The sequence below is a fragment of the Linepithema humile genome, chromosome 1, assembly GCF_040581485.1.
Source record: "Linepithema humile isolate Giens D197 chromosome 1, Lhum_UNIL_v1.0, whole genome shotgun sequence".
NCBI lineage: Eukaryota > Metazoa > Arthropoda > Insecta > Hymenoptera > Formicidae > Linepithema > Linepithema humile.
In genome coordinates, this window is record NC_090128.1 from 46,152,793 (window position 1) to 46,177,195 (window position 24,403).

Genomic DNA, 24,403 nt, shown 5'->3' on the forward strand with positions numbered 1-24,403 from the left:
AAATTTATCCCTCGCGTTACTCCTGGGTCCATTTCGTAGTTCGCAGAATAGAGGTCCACCATCAGCACCGGACCGGTGCTGGTGTTGGTTAGTGCTGGTAGCGTTGGCGTTAGGAGCGCTAGATCTATCGGCTGGTCCACTCTGGGGGATGCTAACCTGTCCAAGGGATGCTGTTCTCTGCTCCGCTCTCCTTTAGCTGCCAACGTCGGCCGCGGCCCGTTCCCGATATTCCGCCCTTTTTTCTTTTCCCCGCTCGCAGAGTTACGTGTATAGTGTTATATCTTTCGTTCTCCTCGAGGAAGCGCGCACGTCTAACCGAACTTACACCGATCGATTTCCGGTTAGCGACCCTCCAGAGTATATGTACACTCGCTTACCCCGCCGCTATTTCCAGTGGCTTATATTGCGATTCGTCTTTGTTGCGAATAATAACGGCGAGATCGTTATTTCGCTTTACATACTATTGAAGAATGCATTGATGTGTTTTCAAAAAACGCCTCATAACATAACATCGCGCAGGTCATTGAGCTTTACCTTCCGATAAATAATTTTAATTAAAAGTAACCCACTTTTTGTGTGTGTATGTGTGTGTGAAAGAGAGAGCAATTTTCCATTTTTATACATTTCTTTTTTACAGTTCTTTTTTTACAGAATTTACACAAAAGATTCAAACATATTGTACGTTTCAGCTATTAGAATAACTCAAAGTAAAAAAATAAACCTTGATCTCCAATATCAATTTTTAATGTTCAAAAATTCGAAAAATGATAAGCTTTATATTTTCACCTAATTTTACGCAGATGTCAGTGTCCGAACTTTCAAACCTAAAGTTAGTTCAAACAGTTCGAAGGGTCCGAACTATTTGACGTGCAAACTTGAGATCCGAACTACTCGACTTGAAATTTCCGAGCGATAGTAATCTTCTTCGTGACAAGCGAAAGAATAACCGAGCGCATTTTAAAAACTACACTGGCTGCGTTGCAAAATACCATTTGTAGTTTTACGAATTGCTTACAGTTTTCATTCAAAGTGCCTTGTCGTGCGAGCCAAATCAAGCTGGTATTTTTAATAATTTGGATAGCGTTACGGTAATGTATATTTTGCCAAACGATCGCCGAGTGCACTACACATATGCGAGAATGTTGGACAAAAAAAGGGGGGGAGGGACTCCGCGTTTTCACTCGGTTATAACGGTCCATTTCTCGAGCGTATTGCGCTTTTAAGGGACGTGCAGAAGAAGAGCCCGGGCCCGTATCGATGCGCTAGTAACCCACTTCTAGTTGACAAAGCGGATATAATGCAGCGACAGGGAGGAACGAACGGAGGCTGCATGCACCCACGCCTGGCACAGCCCCATCTATTTCCACGAAACTGACATTTCTATCGGAACGTAGTTTCTCTTTAAAAACTTTCTGCGGGGATACAGACGCACGTAGTGTTTTACAAGCACTCTTTCTTCCCCTCTATCTCTCCCTCGCTCCCACCCTCCCACTTCCGTTCTCCCGCCTTCTCTTTCTTGAGCCCCCACGTCTGACTCTCCCTTTTCTTTCGGTATAACGATCCTGAGCATCTCTCTATTTATGCTTCGCAATTTATGAGCGCGCACGGCTTATATTCAAGCTACTTGCTTCCTGCCTTCTATCCGCGTCCCACCCCACCACTTATCTTCTCTTTCGTTATATCGCATTCCACCTGTGCAGTACGTGGGTGCTTTTGACACACGTACAAGTCGCTACTTTTATCGGATTTCATTCCGAATTCATTTCGGGATTTTTGTGAATTCAGGGCTACTTCACGAGCATGTTTCTCAACCATAGAAATCCAATCGCAATAAAGCTTATTAACTTACAAAATCGCATACCTCGTAATAAATGCAAAATTACGCTGCAACATGTGGAATGCGGATTGACTATAATTTGTTCGTGACGTAACGAGCTTCGCTCTGGCCATTTTTATTTGTTCCTTTGACATATCATGCTGTTTTGGTGTACAATGTGCATTTATTATAATGATATTTAGGCGAAATTGCTTTTTTAATAAATAATGCTTTTTGCAGTAATGAAAATACCATTATTATTATCAGCAATATCATTATTGTAATTATTTTAATTATTAATGTCAAGAGAAAACGCTATTACTCTCATTAAATATTTATGCGAAACAAAAAATGTATTTTTACTCGTTGAGATGCATCCCTGCTTTCGGAAGCGGGAAAAGTCGCTGGATGGGCCGTCATTCGCACGAGGTACTTTTACGTTTGCGTTACATGTCTTCCAGCGCAAAAATTCTTATTCCAGCGTAGCGCGGCAACGCTTCCTTACGTTTCCCACCCGCCCATTTTTTCTCCGTCGCTCTTTTCCTCGTTTTCTTCCCGCGCGACATCGAAAGCTGTCGTGGATGGTGAAAGGCCACCAAACTAGCGCAACGTCACCCGACGAAAGGAATATTTCGAGCTCGTCTCGTCTTTTTGCATCCATTTCGACGTCGTCCACAAAAATTGAAATGCAAGGCAATTGAAAGATGGAGTGCTCTAACCGGGAACTTCTTTGTCCCCATTTGTTCCGCGATGAAAATGGGTTCCGCTCCGTAAAATTAGGGCCGCGTCGCGCGGCGGGACGGTAATGTAAATAGTATGAAATAAAAATTGCTCGTTGATAAAATGCGAACGATCGGCGAGCCATTATCTCGTTACGCCAAGTATTCGTCATTCGGCTAATTTTCCGCGCTCGCCGTATCAGTCCTGAAAGTTTGCGCGAGCTTGGAGCTGCATATCGTCGTCGTGAAGGCACATTTACCAACGTTTTATCGAGTTTAGCTCGTCCGGAAAACTCGACGTCCCCCCTAACTTTTTCCTCGACAAGGTATCCCTCCGTGTCGACGTTTTTCAAACTTGTCCCACGATGAACTTCGTGACACGATGAGAACTTCTAATATCACGGAGACCAGATGATCTTAAAACTTTCCAGATGCGTAATTAGGATCCTCGTAAGACGAGCCTTACGAGTCCTAGAAGCGTGGAGCGCGCACTTCAGCGGCAAGCGTAAGAACGATAATAACCCGGAAATTCAGCGAGATCGTTTCAATCCGCGACGATTGCCTCGTGATAATTTCCACTTAAATAAGTGCGATTCGCGCAATGATATTACATTTTATCGCGTTCATTAGCGGCGCGCTATTATTGATGAAAGTCACTCGACGATTTCTACATATTTGATCGCGAGTTTTACGTTAAAATTGTAGTTTGCGTTGAAATTAAGACTGAAGCAATTCTCATTACTGTAAAATGCACGGCGAAATACGTTATATTGTCTTGTCATTGCGAAAAGCATGACATTCAAGTGCAAAACGTCGGTCTGAATTCTCACGGCACTGTCACAATCGTCGGCGCCTGCCGATGTAAATTCCAACAATAATAGCTCGCAACTAGTCGCAGGAAGCACAGAGTCGACGTTTAACATACTATCTTATGCATCCCACTGCATCGTATACCGAACTTTGATTCTATTCATTCAAACTCAGTTAGGAAAATGCGACAATCGGGGGAGTAAAGAGGATAAGAAAGAGGAAAATACGTTATTTAAGCATAAATTAGCGCGTGACGTGAGTTTTGTGAAATTCCCAGCAATGTGCAGCGCAGATGAGAAAAAAGCATTTGTGTGTCGACACCGATTAACGACAGGTATTAACCGTTGTTATAATTTGCACTCAATGCTCAGCATTTCGCTGATTGAATAAATCTATTTTTTTTTTTTTTTTGCTAGACAAACGTCGGTTTTGAAATTGCTGCAAAAATGGACAACAAAACGCTCGCGTGCACAACTGGAAGAGCATTTGCAGCATTTGATGGCATGAAGTAGATAATCGTATCATCCAATCGGACTGAAGCGACCGCAAGCTACGAGTCGCTGTTGCTGCTAAACCGAGCGCGTTACCCGCTCGGCCGGTGTAGCAACGGATATTTACGCCGTCAGGGATAAATCAATATAACTACGCACCGTGCTATATTTATGGATGCCGTACGATATAACTAGCCTTTGTTGAACATTTATACCGTGTAAGAAGGGGAGAAACGTGTCTTATTCGATAAATATTAAATCATAAGTCGCGATAAATACGTTGTCTCGTACATTTTACAACGCCAAGTATTAAATGAATATCTTATTTATTCAATTCCGTATTATGTTTCCCGTTACACTAATACCAATACTTTATAAAATGAGAATTTTATAAAATGTTTTTCTCCGCGTTTCATCGTCGATCTCGTTTCCGCGGCGATGGCAATCCGAGAAATAAAGCTATTGGTATCTCCGCCTGTGTAACTCCGGCTATTGTGATTCCATGCGAATTACCAGAAATCCACATAATATTCGCAATCGCCGGATAACACACTTATCCTGTCTGTAATGGCCGAGCGCTGCACGAAAAACCGTGACTACGCTCGATTTGTAATCTCACCGCGGACTCGAGTTTCACCGTTTCACGACTTCGAATCACGTTACCGCGTTACCACTTCGCATCAGTTATCGCGCCTTACCTCCCTTTTGGGAGCAAAGTTGGTCTTCCGTTACAATCGATATCGCGATTACCGCCGATTCTGTCATCGGCGGATTAGATCGTCGTGGAGAGCGTGAGATTCGAAAGTAGCGCGTTCTCAAAGCACTACGCGATGATATTTTCATAAAAAAAGAACAATCCACAACATGCATCGGATCGGCTTACGAGTTTGACAAGATTAATTCGAATAACGATCAATATTTATCGCATTAACGCAACATTTTCCGATATGCTTGCAAAATAAAGCGTGAGATAGAATATTGAGAACGTTAAAGGCAATTTGACAGGCGGAAAATGTAGTTTCAATATATATCTATAGCAAATTTCATATATCTCGTTAAAATGAATAACATATTGAAATAGATGCCCTCGCTTTATCATGATTAATGTCAATGTACTGGACATTATCTTTTTTCACAGTTTATGCAGCGTGTTTTGCATACAAAGCTCGATGTGACTCGACGTAGGGGTAACATTATCGTTATTTATTAGTGCTGCAACTTCTCGGTATAGCGCTGCTAGTTATGACTTTTGTCGCGTACAAGCAGTCACGGAACTAGGTGGCGGCCTTTATCCACCCTCGTACGAGCAGCGATATCGCGTTTCAGATTCGCTCGAAAAACCATGATTTATAATGTTGCGCCTCGCTCTCATTGTTTCACAGCTTACCACTTCTTCGAACTTTTTACAGTGGTATTGCAGGTGGAGTGCACAAGAACTCTCATCCCGCTCGGCAATATCGATATCCAGGTAAAGTATGAATATCGTAATGAACGCGTAATTAACTTAGGATATCCGAAGCCACGATAACAAGATGTCGATAGAACCGATGATGAAAAGACTTTAACGCTGTAATCTACGACTATATTTTATCGTTACGTTAAGAGGATAATCTTGATGGTTTCTCCGTGGAGTTTCTGTATTTTCTTTTTTCATCTAAAAAAGTAAAATATTTAAAAACTTGTCAATCATTTTTTCTTAAAAATTTTTTTTTCAAAACTGATAATCCTTCAAAGTCAGATTTGGCGAATATTATTCATGTACTTCTGAATAATATGCAAGATAAAAAGTGTGTCGAAATGATGAATGTACCCGCATTAGTATCGATAAAAGTTTAAGACATCAAACAATGATGTGCCGCGCGCGAGACGATCGATCGTACAGTGATTGTTCAGCTGACCCGCTGATTTATAAGTATAAACTCGCTGGTCTATCCGTCGAAATAAATATTTCACAGCATACTTTCTTCAAGTTTGATTTCCCGTAGGAATCCGCGACAGGTCGTCGAGCGAATGCAAAGCATCCTACCTGAAACGGTCCTCTGAAAAGTTGTTAATTACTGTTTGCCTGCCTAGCTTAACAGATAGATAGCGTTTAATTTGCGGTCGTAACATGTTGTACGCAGCCTACCGATGCAACCAATAAAGGTAATTATACTAATTACATTTGCGCGCGATAAGCGTCGGCTAGTGTTCACGTGCACGTTCATACTTTACATACGTATTATATACATGCATAGATGTGATAGATATACGGCTGCGGAGAATGGAAACTGAGTGTGGTGGCACGATGAGATTTCGTGCGTCGGATAATTTCAACAATCAAAATGCGGCATTGATGTCGCAAAATATAATCGCTATCGTACACGAAATTGCGATACAATAGAATTTCTCGAAGAGCGCAAAGTACTTGTACCGCGCTAACTGGTACTGTGATACGACTCGTCGCGATAAACGAAGAAACGAATTATCGATCACCACGTAACTATTATAAATGACACGTGAAACTCGCGGTGTTTCAATTCTCTCGATTTTTCGAAAAACAAAACCTGCAATTCAATATTGATCAGAAAATGATCAATGAATTTTAATGAGTGCTCGGCGATATTAAATTGAATATCGGCATTAATTTATTCGCTCGCGGAGACGACTTCGGATTTCCTTTCCTTTTTGACAATTACGGAAAATCGGATAGGCGTCAATTAATTAAGGATTATTTCGCAGGACGGCGACATTTCTAGGTGTACGTTATCATAAGCCGACAGTTACCGCACTTACGTGGAATAATTGATTTGGTTACGTGTACGGCGTTAATCTGATATATGCAAGTCTTGACGCGGAAGCAGATTCAGGTTATCCCACAAATTACGATGTATATCCATGAGAGGAGACCTAATAAAAATATGTTATACCGAAATAACTTTGCAGCAGATTATATCCGTTATGAATAGCCGTGTTTCATATTTTCGATCCGCCATCCGATACATGTCGAAACAATAATTAAAATCTTAATAAACATCGCAACGCATTATTGTTCATTAAAAGCATGAAAGCAAATAAATAGCTATATTCGAATAATAATTTAATTGTCTTATTTTTTAACGTGTACCGTAAAACGAGTATATTTTCAAAAAATTAAATTACAACGAATAAAGGATTTCAAATAAAAAGCACTTGATATCACACTCGACAGTATATTAATTTCGCGAAATCAAATTCAATCGTATCAGCATCGGGAAAAAGTCAATAATTTTGCAGAAGAAAGAGCTCATAGAAGTCGTTGCAGAAACATTGGAGGAATTAGGATTTCTCGGAAAAGCAAATTAGACATAACCCGCGCATGGAACATGCGCGGTGCATAACTCAGAGAACATGAACACAGTCCCGGGCATACGAATAGAGGATAGTTTCAAATGTACTAACTAAATGCAGCTTGCATAGCTCTTAAGTGAATTCCATGGTATCCTCGAGCCGGCAAGCAGTTTCGTTGGCTCCTGCCAAAATTGATCGCTCATCCGAATTAAGCGTCTATATATTTCAGTCTGCGCGAGATACACGCATAATATCATTCGCTGGAACCCAATTTAAAGGCCAGTGCACACTTGTCGAGCGCATGCAGCGCCCGCGTAATCGGACGGCAAAAACACGCGGCTGTCGTAAAAGGAAGCAAATCAACATCGACGTGGCAATAAGGTTTATAATGGAGCTTTTTTTTCCAAAGGTTTAGGTCTAAACAAAAGTGGACTGTCAATGATAATTGATGTTACTGTGGAACAGTAGCGGTGTACGACAGTTATTCGATAAATCACCTAGTGTTTTTTTTCAATTTTCTGCGATTTTTACGATCGTTAATACCGAACTCGCGCCGTGAGTTTTGTGTTTCATAGAGCGATTGTTAAAAATTTACGATATCCGCCTGTAAGCCAGTCGCAAGTATGGATTCAATATTTATCCAACACTTTCGCAATCGATAGAACAGCTTCGTTTTCGGTGACATCGCGTTCTCTATCTATGCATACGTACGTTTGATTAAAATACTTGGTTCGCGATAGCGAAGTTTACAGTATGAATGTTTGCGTGTCTTTTATTAGAAATCAATGTTAAAAAACACTCGAATTTAATAGTAGAAAAGCTGTTTGTAGAGCCAAAAAATTCTGCGAAACAGACAATTCTGAAAAAAGCTTTGAAAAATATTGCAACTGTCTACCAAGTAGCGTAAAAAGCTACTAATTGTTAAAATAGCTGGCGCACCACAATTCTCACATATGAAATTAGTTACTCGGCATCCTTACGATTTACGCGAATCTGAATTACGAGAGATTACACGAACGGAAAAGATATTACGTAACAGAGAAACACAAAGGGTTTAAGCTGCAACCGCTAGCGCGCCCTTTGCCGTGAGGTTTGGATTCTGAGATACTCACGGAAATTTATGAAATTAAGCGTTGGTTGAGAGCGGCAAGCTAAGAGAGAGAAATAGCAAAGCCGTCTGCTGCAACTTAAAACGTAAACGTGCTGACTGTACGGTACGTGTTTGCCTGGCAGAAGCAGCACGAAGCTGACCGTTCAATTGCGCCGTGGCCGCACGTGACTAACACTCTAATTATGTATTTAGTCTTAATTAGACGGGCGTTACATCGCCGTGACTGCCGGATGCTCGGCGCAAAAGTTCAAAGTCTGCGCGCACCCACTACGGGAGCAGTTTCTCGTACCAGCTGTCGCGCCCACGCCGCACGAAATTCGCGTTTACGAGGTAAAATTTTCGCGAAATTTAGAAGCGCGGAAGATCGAGAAGTTTCGGCCGTGTTAATTCGATTATGCGCGAAACTTGCGTGAAATTTCGGTACATCTGCAATTGGACAAACATGCCGCGAGTGAAAATCTACCCGAGATTTTCCCGTAGCCAACGACGACGCTCATTGTCGCATAATTAAAATACCAAATACGAATAAGACGGCGAGCTTAATGTATTTCCATAACATTTAAATATATCCTTTCAAAATTTAATTGAAAACACTTCTCTCTTGAAAACGCTGCAATTGCTGGAATAAATTGTTCCCGCTCCTTCGAATCCATCGATACATTGGCGCGATAGTGCCTATTCGTTCGGGCTTTATATCCATTAAATTCTGATTTCGCCGCCATCGGCGACAGGCGACTAGTACGAGAAGCAGTCCTTTAGCTAGATAGCTTTTCAATGGGCTCCTTCATTTATTCTCAGTGCGGCGACGAGAGAGGAGACGCGAGTTCTCATGCCGAGGACAAAGGGCTAGGAAGGGAGAGAGAATCAAGTTCCACGTATACATACGCGAGCGCGGCACGGGCAATGTTAAAGCGGACTTTTATGAGTGAAAAAGGAAGAGCCCGGGTTAGAAAACGTCAGCCTTGGCGAAGTATAAAGTGTACTAACGACCGTTTCATTGATTTTCAATTTTCGATGAGCCATGACATGACTAATGGAGATTTGAGCGTGCGAATGTTACATAGATAAAACGAACATTGTCGAGCAATCACGGAGCTGCTGTTTGTGTCATGCTGATTTCGACATCGGTACTCAAAACGTCATGAAAAAGACGGCGAATATGCTTTCTATCGCGTGCGTTCCAACAGTAAATTCACGTGCCATTTTCGCACGTCACTTCTGCTCGAAGCAAGCTTATGTGTCAGACATAATTTCGATTTCTCTTTCATTAATAAATGCAAATAGAATATCAGCGCTCTCTATACGCGTGTGTGTGTAACGTGTACAAATGACAAATTATTGCACAGGATTATCTTTAGCTATAGCGAAATATGCGAATTTTCAATCCCAGCGAAATTTAAAGCGCGCAGCACATTTGTCACACGGCGCTGTGTCCGCCCCGCTTTTTCGTTTTTCGCTTAATTAATATAAGCGAGCGCGTGCGATATCATCGCACAGGCGGAGGTCGTGCGCCGAGTAGCGAACCGCGCCCATCCGGTATCTTGGGGTCTCTCGCAAACGAGGGGGATCTGGCGGAATCTGTCGGCGACAAATCGCGCTTCCGCGAGAATGAAACGCGAAATTTCCTGTACGTATCGATTGCGGCCGTGTGCGGGTTAGCGCTACCCGCGGCTACAGTCGTCAGATATAGGCGAAGTTACGAAACACACATCCGCGCGCGTATGGTATTTCCCTCGCAATCTAGGAACGCGCGCATTACATAAATTCATATACCGCGAGAAGGGCGGGTAGGTGAGCCAGCCGCCACAGTCGTCGGGGATGAGGGGCGACCGAGGGGCGGCGGTGATGGTGTAGCCGACGATGGTGGTAGTTGCCGTTGGTGGCGCGACGGTGAGGTGTGTGTGGAACACGTTCCACGCGATAGTGTACATTTGAGATACAGCGAGCGGACTACGGTTCTAATTCCGATGACGTATGAGCTTGCATAACCTAGTTTTCTGTTTGCCAGTCCCCGGTAATGAGTTGTCTAGTCCTCCGCCACCATCCGCCGTCCCCCGACCGCCTTTCCGCCATCCACCTGTAACCATTGCTGGTATACTTCGTTTCTCCGCGCGCCTTCTCTCTCTCTCTCTCTCTCTCTCTCTCTCTCTGTTTCTCTTTTACCCCTTGTCCACCCCTTTTCTCCCCCCCCCCTCCCTTCCTCCGTCATGTCTTTCGCGCAGTCGTTTCCCCCGTGACATCGTGTACTCGCGTGTCGTAAATTACACGCGTCGGACATATGTATACATACTTACACAGCCGTGTGACGATACGATAAACGGTTGCGAGAAAAGAAAATGACAACGTGGCTCAACTGTTCGTCCTGAGGGAATTACAGAATTATGGATGGAAGTGTCCGTGAGGCGATCGATGCGCCAGAACAAGTTTTGTAAGTTCGACGACAATGACATAAACGTTATCAGAGTGTATTCTTATGGCAAACGAAATGGGGGGGATGCGCAAAATTTGTTCGCGATGTTATCGTTGGCACGCGATAGCTCTCGTTACGATATGACAACGGACAATATGACGTATTTGCAATGGCAGAGTAAACTATCAGTCATGCCGCTCTAACGTTTCAGCTGCAGTGTTTTAACATCAATTGCAATATAACGCAATATTTGTTTATGAATTAGTTGTAATTAGAGAGGCAAAAATCAAACCTATTAACGACATATTAACGTCGAATTTCGGCAGTGGGTGCCTGCAGTGTGAACAATTCAAAATTCGAAACGTAAAATAACAGAAGCGGAATTACGTGGGCTGGTGCTGACAATGCCGCCGATCATGGTTGATTAATGACCAAATTGCGCGATTAATACTCGAACATCAGATAATCACGCAAACGAAGAAAAAAATGGTCTCAACGATCGTCGAGTTGGCGTGCGCCGAATAGCCCTAAACGAGACGGGAGATCGTGAAATTTATCGAGCCGATCGTCCGGTCGTCAGTTTATGATCGAGAGTTAGTGTCTCCCCGCACGAGAGCGGACTATTCTTCACGCGGAATGTCTAGCCTTTTTTTCCACGCCCGGTATTATGCCGCCGTCTGTCGAGACGTCCGTGATAAAAAGGAACGGTTTGTACGTCGTGCGCCTATCTCAGTATTTCTTCGAAATGGAACGACGACACACCGGGCACGACGTGCCTGTTCGTTCGTACGCTTAAGAATTCCGACATCGCAGAAGGCATCCTAAGCCTTAAGAGAAAAATAACTACCATTTATTTAAAAAATATTACATTATTCATCACCGCTGTTATTGCCAAAAGTTTTCTTGGCAGACACCGAAATTGTTCAACTGCCAGAATATTTAACGAAGACACGATCGAAGCGAAAGATAAACATTGCAAACACGGAGTTAAATTTTTGAAATTAAAACAATAATTTGTAATGACTTCGCTGCTGTTTAATTCTAATTGTAAGTTAAATCGCACCGAGATTCTCTTTAAACGCGACGTCCCGCTGCGCAGAAATAGATTCATACATCTCGAATCATTGTTTTCGAGATGTTTTTATTTTCCGAGCCCGTTTTTATTTTCCGAGCCCAGTAGTCTTTACGGAGCTCGTTGCTTTTTTCGACAACACACCATATATCCGCGGCTGGAGGATGCCAGGCAGGCGTGGAAATATATCATCCAGGGAGAGACATTTCCACCCCCTTATTTCGCGTTTCGCCCCCGAAGCGAACTCACCCTTACAAGCTGCCGCCGCCGCCGGGCGAAACCGGCGCAACGAGGCCCGACTTTACCGCTGACACCTCGAGCGTCCAAATAAATAATACGCCTTATTTGTTGTACGTATTGTGCGCGGCGGCGAAATGAAATCTGCGGGCGCTACCGCGCGGCAGATCAACGGCGCAGGCAGCGACAGCACCATTATGATTTAGGAAGATCCCCTCTAGGCGATAATTACTATGCATAAGGCGTTTCGCTGCGATATTTACACTCGACACGTTTAATTTTAATCAACCTTATTCGAAATTCCGACTAGAGAAAGACTGCGAAACAAGAAAAATTAAATCATACAGTATTTCGCGCTATTTGAATCTTTAAACAAAGATAATTAATTCATTTCCTCAAGGGGAATAATCATTGCACGAGAGAGAAGTAATAAATAATACTGTATAAATGAATAATACGAGGAAACTAAAAATAAAAAGACGAAAGGCACGAGAAATAAACAGTCGCGCTGCAATATTTTTTCCGAAAGTGAGGTACGACGCGTATATACGAGTTTTATGCGGCTTTCAAACGGAAGGGACTGTTAAAGGAGTCGTAATACGGACGGCAAAGCCGTGTTGCCCTTTTAACTCTCGTGGCGCTGACACGGCAACGACTTGGGTAATGGTTACACCTGCAGCAACAGCGGAAGTTTGCCGGGCGGACGAAAGAACCACCAACCGACGCGGACCGGTCGAACCCAAGTTACGCCGAAGGACTTCATCCGAGCCAGGCAGCTGGCTCGGAAGTTTCGCCGCGTGTAACTCATCGCCCGGGGCGTCTCGACCGTGTCATCGCTGTATGAAGGGCATCGAAGTTTGCCCCGTGCGCGATAACGTAAGAGCGCATTATGAAGCGGAACAGCCGTTAATTGACGTAGCGCTTCTTCGGCGGCGGAGAAACCGATCCCGCGCGATAAAACTACCCGCTGACTCGCAATTAACGTAAGACGTATTAACGTGACGTGCGGTATCTTTTATCTGCGAAACCATCCGTCATAATTAATAGCAACGTCGATATCAGCGGAGAGCTGAGAGCACGCGCGCGGAGCAAGCTCGCCTATATGGATGGAATTTCTCGTTTGTTATTTAACGTCTTCAACGCAACGTCTTCTCTCGGTAAAGTTGTACTTGGCGAACGATGAAGCCGTGCATTACGACGTAAATTTCGTTACTCATCACGTCTGGTTAATTACCGCAGTTATTAAATACCGTGGAGAAATCCAGAGAGGTGCGTTACTCTCTTGCGCGCGGCGCAGACAATCGAAAAAGGGGCGCGACGAGAGAGTGAGCGAGCTCAAAGCTCGGGAGAGAGCGTTCGCACCGGCTTGCGACGTCGAAAGCCTCTTTTCGCGCGCTACGGCCACCGTTCCGCGCCGTACGGAGGGGTGTTAAAATTCAGCACGTTCAGCTTGCGTCGACCCAACTGGGCGGTCCAACTGGGTCATTAAATATGAGAGATCTTGTTGGCCAACATCTCCTGCTGCCTGCTAGCTGAGAAAGAAGTGAGAAAGAAGAGAAAAGGAAGAGAGAGAGAGAGAGAGAGAGAGTGCACCGTATCTCTCTCTCTCTTTCGCTCTACTAGCGGTTGTTTCTCGGCTGCCTGACGCGCAAGACGCGCCACTCTCTGGATGCACTTTTGTATAATTTTACTTTAATTGCTGTTGAGCCCTGGAGTTTTCAAGTTTCGCCTGTCCTTACTTTTCACATTCGCCTTCTTCCACCCGTCCACGGCCTCTCCGCGCCCCACGCCCTACCCCCTATTCTTATAAGCTCTTCGCTCTTTCCGCTTTTGCGCTTTTCTCCTCTTCGTGACATAGTTCCATACTTCCTTTCTCGCTTTCCCCCTTTTTCCTCCTTTCTCCCGGCCCTGTCCCCCTTATCGCGCGCGCTCTCGACGTGTCCCTCCGCTCGCGAACTCCCGCTATTTATAAGATAAAACTTCGCGCGCGCTTCGCACTTGTTCCACATCTTACATAGAGCGCGCCCGAGAAATCCGTCCCGCGACAAACCTGTCACGACTGGTTCCGCTAGTCAGGACCCGTGAAATATGATCGTTTCTGACGAGGAGAATTAAGCGCATGGCACGAGTAATACGAGTCATTGTGGAGTTTGCGCGAGGCGCAGGGATTAAAGGAAGAGGGGAAGAAAAAAAGAAGAAGCCTCACCCCGGGAATTTAGCACTGACGGCGCGGAGAAAAAGGCGCACGCAAATTTCGGGAAAAACCCACGGACGACACGTATCTCTCTCACGTTGATCTAGATCGATCTCCGGCGGTTCGTGCGCGCGCGCGCGCGCGTTATTACTTATCCTGACACATTTTACTAGACGAGCTTATCCCCCAGACGATTTTTGCGATACTAACATCTACAATAATTCTCGAGTTTCTTCGCTCTCGTGGCCCGCCCGCCCGCCCGCCCGGGCGCAGCCGCCGGGAAAAAGTTGCCTTCTCTCCTGCGAGGAAGTCAAACAAATAAATGTTCTGACGGGCGAACATAAAACTCATAATATATGAGATAAAAGAAATACTCGTGATCTCTCACGCGAATCCTCACGTACCAGGCCGATGCATCACCCCTGACTACACCACCCGCCCGAACCCGTTTCATGAGGAGGGGAGGATTGGACGGGGTGGCGGGAGGGGGAGGAAAGGGGAAGCCCAACAAACTCGACAACCTTCCCGCTGCCGATTTACATATGTACATCCTTGGGGCTTCTGCGTGTGTTGCATTCCGTATTTGACGAGGCAACGCCCGAATATGCAAATCACGCGGGCGGATGAATATGCGGACAAGTTTTCGTTAAATCCGCTATAATTGATTCTATTCGGCCTGTTGCCGGGATCGCCTTGGGAAATGAACAGCAACACCACGCCTATTCGGATATCGGGAAAATATTTTACGTCGCTCCGTACTTTCCACTTCTACTCTCCTGTTATCTCGAGTATCCCGCGCTCCGCGAAGATGCGACGCACAAATTTTCGGAATACTCAGATGCAATCAATTTGAAGGAATCCTTATCGAAACCTATTTCTCCCTATCCCCATTGTGAAGTCTTGTAAAATTTTACTCCACTCCAAGTGATATCTTTATTTTTCATCGTGCATCGAGGCGGCCAATAACAATCGTTCCTTCTCTGGCAGTTTCTAAACAGTATTGTATTGAAAAAACCACTCGCGTACGCCGGCAGAAGGAATGGACAGATGAATAGTGAAAAAGAATTCCAAGTCATTGAATGTATACGAAGTTATAGGAAACCATGAATGGAACACTCTCAAAAAACAATCATGATACATCGTGCCTGCTTTTACAGCGACATAAAGTCACGCTAGGTTTCGCAATGCGAAGTAGCACTGCGATCAGTATACTCGGCTTATCGGCGCCCATAAACTTCCACCCGGCTAGGATCGAAGACGGCTTATATCTTACACTTGCGAGATAATTGGGAATCATCCCTCTCTCAATTTTATGTGGACATAAATAAAGCCTTAATGAGAGCAACGGATAACGATGGCTCGAGACTGTGATAAAAAAAAAAAAAAAACTTATCAATCGATAAAAATTATTAGCGATTTTCAGGAACAAAATAAAAAAAAAAAAAAATTATTGGCAATGCAAATTTAAAGGAGAAATCATAAGTTACGCGCATGCTCCTACAATGTAAAGATAAATTTGTCCCGAGAGATAGAATTAGAATTTTATGATTAAGAGATCGCGTGCGATGCGAGATATTCAGAAGACATTAAAAAATGAAACGCAGACAAGCATCGAAACGTATTAAGGGTGACGACTGTGTCTGCACTTAGGATCACGAAAGATCGGGGGATGCCGGGAGCAAAGGAGATTCGAGAGAAGCATGCATAATGGATCGGCGCTGCTGCGTGTCGATGCGACCGCTACGTCAGTTCGTATAAAAGTGTCAGCGGCTTTCCCGCTCCCGCCATCTTTTTTATCTCCGCGCGCCAAAAAGATGCGAAGTTGTCCGATGGCACGGTGTTTCTTATTCCGTTGAATAACTTTGAATCCGATCGTAAGGGTACTCTCTTTTGCGATCCCGGGCACGATCAAGCTTAAATATGTAGCAGCGCAATACGCCGTCTGAAATATCATTTACGCGAGGATAAGACCGAGGATATCATTTAGTTCGAGATACGGATTCACGCGTATGATTCGTTTAACGAAATTCAATTAACGAATGTAATAATGAAATGACGAGTGAGCAATAAATCCAATAAATCCCAACGCTTGAAAATGGTGTAATATGATGATAATAACAATACATTAATAATAATAACAATAATAATAATAATAAAATAATAATAATAATAATAATCTGTTTTTCCACTCCTCGCCGCGAGACCGACTATTGGATTACGTGCGAATACCAATATCCGAGGAGTAACCGTGAACAATAAGGCGAGTCTGGGCTCGAACGCCCTTAAGTAACGCTCCACCGAGAGGCGATATCGCTTGAATTTAGGTAGGGTTTGGTTAGGCTTGATCTAGGTTGCCGCTGCACAGGACACTCGGCTAGGACTCTATTCATGTCCGAAACCTCGTGTCACTAGTTATGACAGCAGTTGTGTATACGCGGATGAATCAGCGTGGACGTAATCCAGCGGACCATTGGAAATGGCCACGCTGGCAAATTCAATCGGATTCCCGGACTCCCCCTTCTGGCATTAGGACGTACGTCGAGGATGCGTGAGACAATTATCATTGTGAAGGAGATTAATCCGTTAATGGACCCTTATATACATCACGACCGCACCGGCAGACGTGTCTATTCAAAATGAAATTTCGATCAGTCAACGTTGTTAATAGGTAATTGACGCGTTTCCCGTCGCGAAATAATTTGTCCTTGATAATTGTCGCAACTTATTCCTGTTAACAGCTTAAATTATTATGTTATCCTACTGAAATATATATATATATCAGCTAAACAAAATGAATATCAGCGTTTGATTATTATTGAGAAAATCAAGTATGTAGAAATTAAATATCTCAAATATGGACGCTAAAATGTGTTATCGAGAAAACGGAAAAGTTTTCTGCGACATTCGCGAAAATTTCCGCTTTCGCAAATGACAAGGGAAATATTTTTTTTGCCGCCTAACGTGCCATTCGTAGTAGTATCTCTCGTTGACTTGGTCAAATAGTTTTCGCTGGAATCCGAAGGAGGAATACGGCGCATGTGATTCTTGCCGAGTACACACTTTTGCGATCGTGAATATCTTCGAGATCCCCCGTGCTTCGTGGATACAGCGTAGTCGTGAATATTTCTCGGATATTCGGATTGTTGCAAATAATATCGACATCTGTCGATAGAAAAAGACGCTGCGGAAATAATATCGCAAATCTTGGGACGAAGCGGCAAGCTTGAAAGCTCGAAAACGCTTGGATGTATTAATGAAATTAGCGGCGCTTCTAAATTTCACTTGGCACTCTTTGCACGCCATAAAATACACTAATGTACATAACTTTGGATATAATTAACGTAATTAAATGCAACTTTCGCCGCTTTTCTTACATTCTGCAGACATCTGTTGACTACTAATAAAGTTACGTACATTAGTCTGGCGTCTGGCGCGCTGAATCCTCCTCGGGCACGTGGAAGAGCACACGAGCGATTTCCTCCTCAAGTGATTCCCCGACCATTAAAAGCGGTAATCGACGCGTTTTCGCTCTATCGCGATGCACACACCCGACTGACGGCGTCGGATAAATCGAGCGAGTGCTCTTTTGTAAGTTTCGGTACAAAAGTGTCCGATGTCCTTTTTCCGCGTAAATGAAAAAAATGGAACTATGGCGACGAGGTTATATCTCGCCATTCTTTCACCCGGTGCCGGGGCACAATGTAGGTGGAGGACTATGGATTCCGCGCGTCCTGTCGACACCTCCGACAGTGCCGACAAACAATGTGTCCGCGAACGTGTACGTTTGCCGTCCCTCTTTCTCCCCCCGCGTCCGTTTCGCGCGACCTTCCTTTATCAACGTTCTTTGTTTCTCACCTTTCCTGCCCCTTTTCCGACCTCGGCGTCTCTGCGCGCGCGTTACTATCCTCGCGCAAAGGAGGGCACAAAAGATGTCTGTTTTGTAAATCAGCAAAGTTGGTTAAAGTTACCTCTCGCGCTGAGCCAGTCGCCAAAACTGGTTCGTCTCGCGCCGGTAGTGAGAGAAAGAGAAGTATAAAGAAGAGCGATGTAGAGGATAGATAGTAGACATGAATAGATAGCTGAAAGGAGGTATACAAGAAGAGATGTTTGGTCGAGAGATCGTGCAAGAAAATAAAGAAGGAATAGAACGTATTTCTTTTCTCGGGAAATATTTTCTCTTCACAGCGCACTTGTACCGCTTATAGTGAGAATTTCAGATTACCAAGCTTTTACGCGCACGTCGTCGTATTATCGAGGGCAAACGAGAGAAATTCTATTTAATTTAATAACAAGCTGGCGGCGCCTGTTTCTTATTTTAGACTCGGAGAAGCATCCTCGAAATAATTCCGTTCATATCCGGATTTCGATTGTGGCGATTACAGTGGCGAGGCACGCGAAGTCATATCCGATAAACGATTAATAAGAAATAGCACCTATTTCGTCGTCAACGGAAAAAGCCCGAGCGCTCGTGCCGAGTTTAAGTGGAATATGCCGCGTTATATCGCAGCGAAACGGTTCTTATCGGTTACTTCGGTTCGACAACAAATCGAAGTTACTCAGGCACATTGATAAAAAGACGTAGCCGATCCACTTGCCACTTGGAAGTTTAGTACGTATCGAAGTTACCCGTAGTTGCGCTACACTCAATATCTACTCCTGTGTAGTATATATATGTATATATATAGAAACACATATATATATATATTTATATATGTGTGTGTATATGTATCAAACCTCCTCTCTCGCTCTCTCTTGGCTCTTCTATACTACCTTCTGTACTTTCCTATGTAGGGTGATTCGTAAGGTGATCGACTTCCTAGTGGAAAGCGCCACGCAAAGTCGTAACTAATGGCGATAGCTGCCGCACTAACTTTAAACCATGCGACGGATCTATTCGCGAACACTTTCGTAATGCATTGCCTCTCTTTAATGCACTCCCGCGGTAATAACGTGATTTACGATGCCGCGCATTTGCGATAAAAAATGCACGCGTCGCAGCATTTTCGTGAATGAAATACGCGTGGGAAATGTCGGCGCCGTAAGAAATTCGCGATTTGCCGCGTTCGCGCCGCTCGTCGCCTAACATAAATTAAGATTTAAACGGCGCGCGCCGATAAAATCGGTTAACATCGCAATCAAGCCGTAAACAACAGGTGCTCGACGCGATAATAATTAATAGTCAATGAGTAATAGTCGCGTTATACGTTTGGGAATTATTCACTTCACTGGAAGCCTATTCCTACATAATTACGCATTGCGATTAAACAAGAATTTACCTAATTGCCAATATATATTTCAGCGCTGAGAAGTAGGGGCGATTACTATTGATATATAATTATATACGCATATGTAGATGTACATTTGGGCGCTTATACATCAAGGGGAATGAAAGGCTGCAACATTAATCAGAAATATTAATTAACAAAGTGAAATCGATGCTACTCGCATGTAGCGTAAAAATAATATACGCGTGTGTGCGTGTTAGATGCGCCGCGCGCGATTATATGATTGATTTGAAAATTTCGCGCGCGCATACATCCATATATGAATAAAAAATTGGCCAATTCCCTTTGCAAGCACCTCGAATATAGCACAGCGCAATGGCGAAGACCGCCATTATCGCGGCCAGAGGAGCTTTGTTATTAACGGAGATTTCCCGGCGTTATTCTAACCACTGCGGAGAACTTTCTCCTTTTTTCCTCTCCTCCCCTCCCCCACCGGAGTTTATAAAATAGCCTGTAAAGGTGATTACGAAGCCTGACCCGAGCACGTTAAATTACTTTCGGTAACGTTAACCGCGGGGCTCGATGCTACGCGGAAGATAGTGCTTATGGGTGCTGCTCCCTCGAAACATGGCGTTGGGGTTTTCTCGCACCTGTCGAGCTTCCCACAATTCTGCGCGATGCTTTGCTCGTTTACGGGCATCTCGAGGAGATATGTAGGATGGAAAAAAGACGCTCTTCACATCGGAGAAATCGCCGGGTCCATTTAATACGATTAGAACATCCGGGTATCATCACCGGCCTGTTTGATTCGCCTTTTTGCCACGCGAGTCGTAATGTCTTCTTTTTACTCTTCCTCCACCGTCTCTCCTCCTCTTTTACCCCTACCGCTCTTCTTGTTCCTTCGATTCATCCATCGTTGGTACGAGCCGCCCGCCTGTTCCTGCCGCTAATGGCTAACCGCGTGTGTTTTTCGACGACGTTGAACTTCGCTTCTTAATTCTTCATGAATTTGTCTCTCATCGGGAGAAACTTTTTTCGCAGGATTGTCGCGAGTTTTTTACGATAATGCATCGCGCGCGGTTTTGGAATTTAATTCGTCGGCGAATCAGGTTTTGCTGTAATCTTTAATTTTAATGCCAAGCCGCGTGTGCGTTAATAACATGCTATTTTCGTACGAGCGCCATGTAATTATTTCCGCGAATAATATTATGATTCCTATCGCAAGAGTATCAGATAGTTAATTAGTGCACAATTATCGTCTATGATTAATAATTAGATAAATTGTGTGCATCGAATCGTTATATAAGCTATCTGCGCATCCCGTATTCGATATAAGGGGATGAAGATATCTATATCATTTCGTACGCAATTAAACCATATAATCACCAAGTGTCATGTTACGATGACTAGTAAATTTGGAAATCTAGCTACCAATCTAGCGCTACTCAAATATCATTGCACTCTATGTTCGATAAATATCGATTTACATTATTAAAGAAAACACGAGATTAATGATATTAATTTAAATAATTTGAAATTAGTTGTGAGCAAGTTGCATATTGTATTTGCACAACATAGTTCAAAGTTCCAATAACAGTCTGCACAGTAAAGAGTTAAATATACACGTCTGTCACACAAATTATAAAATCATAATAGATTCATAAAGTATGCATGACAATGTTGCTTGGATTCAGATTACGATTTTATCGAAAGAGAGAGAGAGAAGCAGCGCGCATTAATTTTGCAAGCAAAAAGAAAAATATTATTTTTCCGCTCAACTGCGCGTGCCTTAATACCGCCTTAATATTAATTATCGTATAGCGATAGAGTTAATTACGTACGGGAATTATATCGTTCAAAGCGCCGCTAATAAACGAGCATCGGATTATTAATTACGCTTTCATCGTGCTCACAATCGTTTTAACAATAGTCCCGTAGTTTTATCGCCGCCAAAAATTGTCCAATAATCATTTTTAGAGATATTATAGTCATATTAAGACTTTAACCTAGAAAAGACTGAAGCGCGACTAAATGTGATTAAAAGGCTGTAGGAAATTGTAATTAAAAGATGTAATTAAAGTAGACAACGGAGTTTTCCTTTGACGGAGATACCGAGCGCATTTGCTGTATCTCCGTATTTCTTTAGGATTGTGCCTTTCTATGATTTTCTTTTCGAAAGCAAACCTCGCAATCCCCTGATTAATGAGATTGAACGCGAAAGTAATAAATCAACAATGGACGAAAGCAGAAAGTGAGCTTGATATTCTCTTGTTCCGCGAAACAAAACCGCATGACGTTTCATCTCAACCGCAAGGAAGTGAGCGAAGAGACAAGACCGAATTAAACGACGCTATAAATTTAAAACGCGCGTTTCCGATTTTAAAAGACACGCCACCGTCTAAGAATATTCGCCGTTGGAGATAATGAAATTAGTTTAGCGCGGAAAGACGTCACGCCGTCGTTGGCGGACGTACGTTCTTTAATTTCCGTGGAGGTATTCCGTTCAATCATTCTCTCGACATAACATAGTCAGAGATGCTTGTCCCAATCGAGTCAGTTCTCGGTGAAATTCAACAAAAGATTGCTCTCACTCGGTAAAGCGCATAAAACCGAAATATACGAGAGTAAAAACAGAAATATAAATCTAATTTCATAAAACATTCTCTGTTAGCAAGAAGCTTTAATTTCCGTGATGATATTATTTCACATTTCGTAGATGATAAAAGTAAAAACTTTATCAAGTCAAAGTTATTTTTACATGTAATTACGAAAAATCCGTCCTGATGAATAATTCTGTCAGTACTATTAGCATTGTACTTTAGATCATTACTAAATATGATTTTCGTTATTTCACATATTTCTATAAATCCAAACCCTTTTATCATTTTACGCGCGAAGCTGCCCGTCAAAGTACAATCGCATCATTAAATTTTGTGCATCACGCTCTGATTTATGAGCGACGCAAACGATATTCCGCACGCGCGGGCCAATAATTAACGGCAAACAAGGGAACAACACTTGTACATAATCCAGTACCGATATCGAAAAGAAGCTGATAATAAAATAAGTTATGGCCTGTACGTGGCGCAGAAATGATAGCTCTTCAGGAATTTCATATGTTCCCCATGGGTGCCGTGCTGAAAATAAGAACCATTCGCACTGGTTCAGATTGCCCCGGAGTTTAATATGGGCGTTCCTTGGCACAAAGGGTTCTCCGTACAATGACTGAGAAAAAGAACCCGAGAGAAAAGTGGAGCGAAATAGAAATCTCAGGAAAATGCTGAGCTATAGCGAGCCACGTTACTCGCGGTCGAGTACCTTTGCATTTGGAATTTTAAGCGTCGCCCAATCGTTTGTTATCGGTGTTATCCCCGAAGCTTGGTGGATTAACTGTTTCAATTGGAACGTTATGTCAATGCTGCGAATGCCGCAGTGCCGCGAGTGCACAGATTTGTGTACGGAAGAAAATGCCGTCGTGCCTTGAGGATAAATCAAATGTCCGATTAAATCTAAATAAGCTTTATCCCGAACGATACACTCTCTCTCTCTCTCTCTCTCTCTCTCTCGGCAATGTAAGTATAAAATATACATGCATCCACCCGCGTGAAATCAAGAGGTATCATAATAGAGAAGTTGAGCCGCGCGACCAGCTAACCGAGAGAAAAATTCATGGCGCTAATTTTGTTAATGTCGCCCTACGAGCTCCGCGAAGCAAAATTTAATGAATATAAATAATCCCTCATGGGCGCTGAAGGAAAAATGAGTGGCTATTTCCGCGGAAAATCTGGATAATATTGAAACAAAAGAGACGAAAAGAAAGAGAAATAGATGAAAATATAAAATATGAAATAGCATTTAATGAATTAGCTCGTGATTAATCAACTTTCGAGAGTATGAAAGACAGAAATGTGGTTGATAAGGATGACCCAATTTCACGAACGACACAAAATCTCGGAGATGATTGGTTCGCGTGTTCAAGTGTAAAGTCTAAAGGAAAATTACACGCATGCAATTTTTTGCTGTATCAATTATTATCAGGATCAATTACTTCGTAACAAGTATTATTCATTTATCGCGGATGTTTTTACAATATTAAAACTTTTGCATTTTTGTCAAAACTCCGCTCGTTTCAGAATTAATTTTTTTCAAGTAAAGTTTTCCATTAAATTCTCATTTAAGATAAATCTAATGCAAATCACCGGTGGAGTATGCTCGCGCTACCGCACACTTTGCTTACGTGGCAGGTCATCTTAAATCAGGTCCTCGAGATAGCGTTCTTATTTACGATCTGAGAAAAAAATTTTACTCGCTTCGTCCATCGTGCGACAAGTTGCGGAACTACGTCCGCGCCGCGAGATTCGCCTTCATGTCGACGTAATTTTTAGTTGTCCGTGTATTGCGGCTAACTAGCAAACTCATCGAGATAAACTGCATCCTATTTTAACGCGCAACATAATGGAATCGTATAAACGGCAGTTAAACGTATTGTCGCGTAAGGCGGTTACGTTCCCAACGTAAGCCTGGTGGTGCCTTCTCGCATGTAAAGTACACGTCGCAAGCTCGTACAAGATAACGTATGTACATCCCTGCAGGGACATTAATAAAGTCCGTGATAAGGAATACGTAACACCGGCGCGTTTAAGTAAATGCTGAGCTATTTTCGGAGAAACTATAAAATTTAGTAACTTATTTCCAATAACGTGCGAGAACCTTATTTGTACAACATATAAAATCAATCGTGAAAAATTGCAGCCAAAAATTTCAACCTTTCTGTAATGCGTGAATGTTAAGTGAATTGATTTGAGAAATAAATGTTGAAAAAAAATATGTGTAAGGAAAATAGTCGCTTATCGATACGCCAAAGAATAAACAGAGACAGCATCTTTGTTCTCGCTTGAATGAATTCAAACTAGGTGTTCCACAAGCTGTTTTCATTGCGCTCTTTCATTCCTCAGCGTAATGTACTTTTCGCGGGGAAAATTAACGCCGGGCGAACATGTTCCAGACCA

The 24,403-nt window shown here is 43.1% G+C and overlaps 1 protein-coding gene across 4 annotated transcripts in view; it reads right to left on the minus strand.

Moving 5' to 3' along the window:
* Positions 1-24,403, minus strand: part of Ptp99A (Protein tyrosine phosphatase 99A) — a 243,869-nt gene that overhangs the window by 114,109 nt on the left and 105,357 nt on the right. The gene's annotated exons all lie outside the window — the stretch shown is intronic.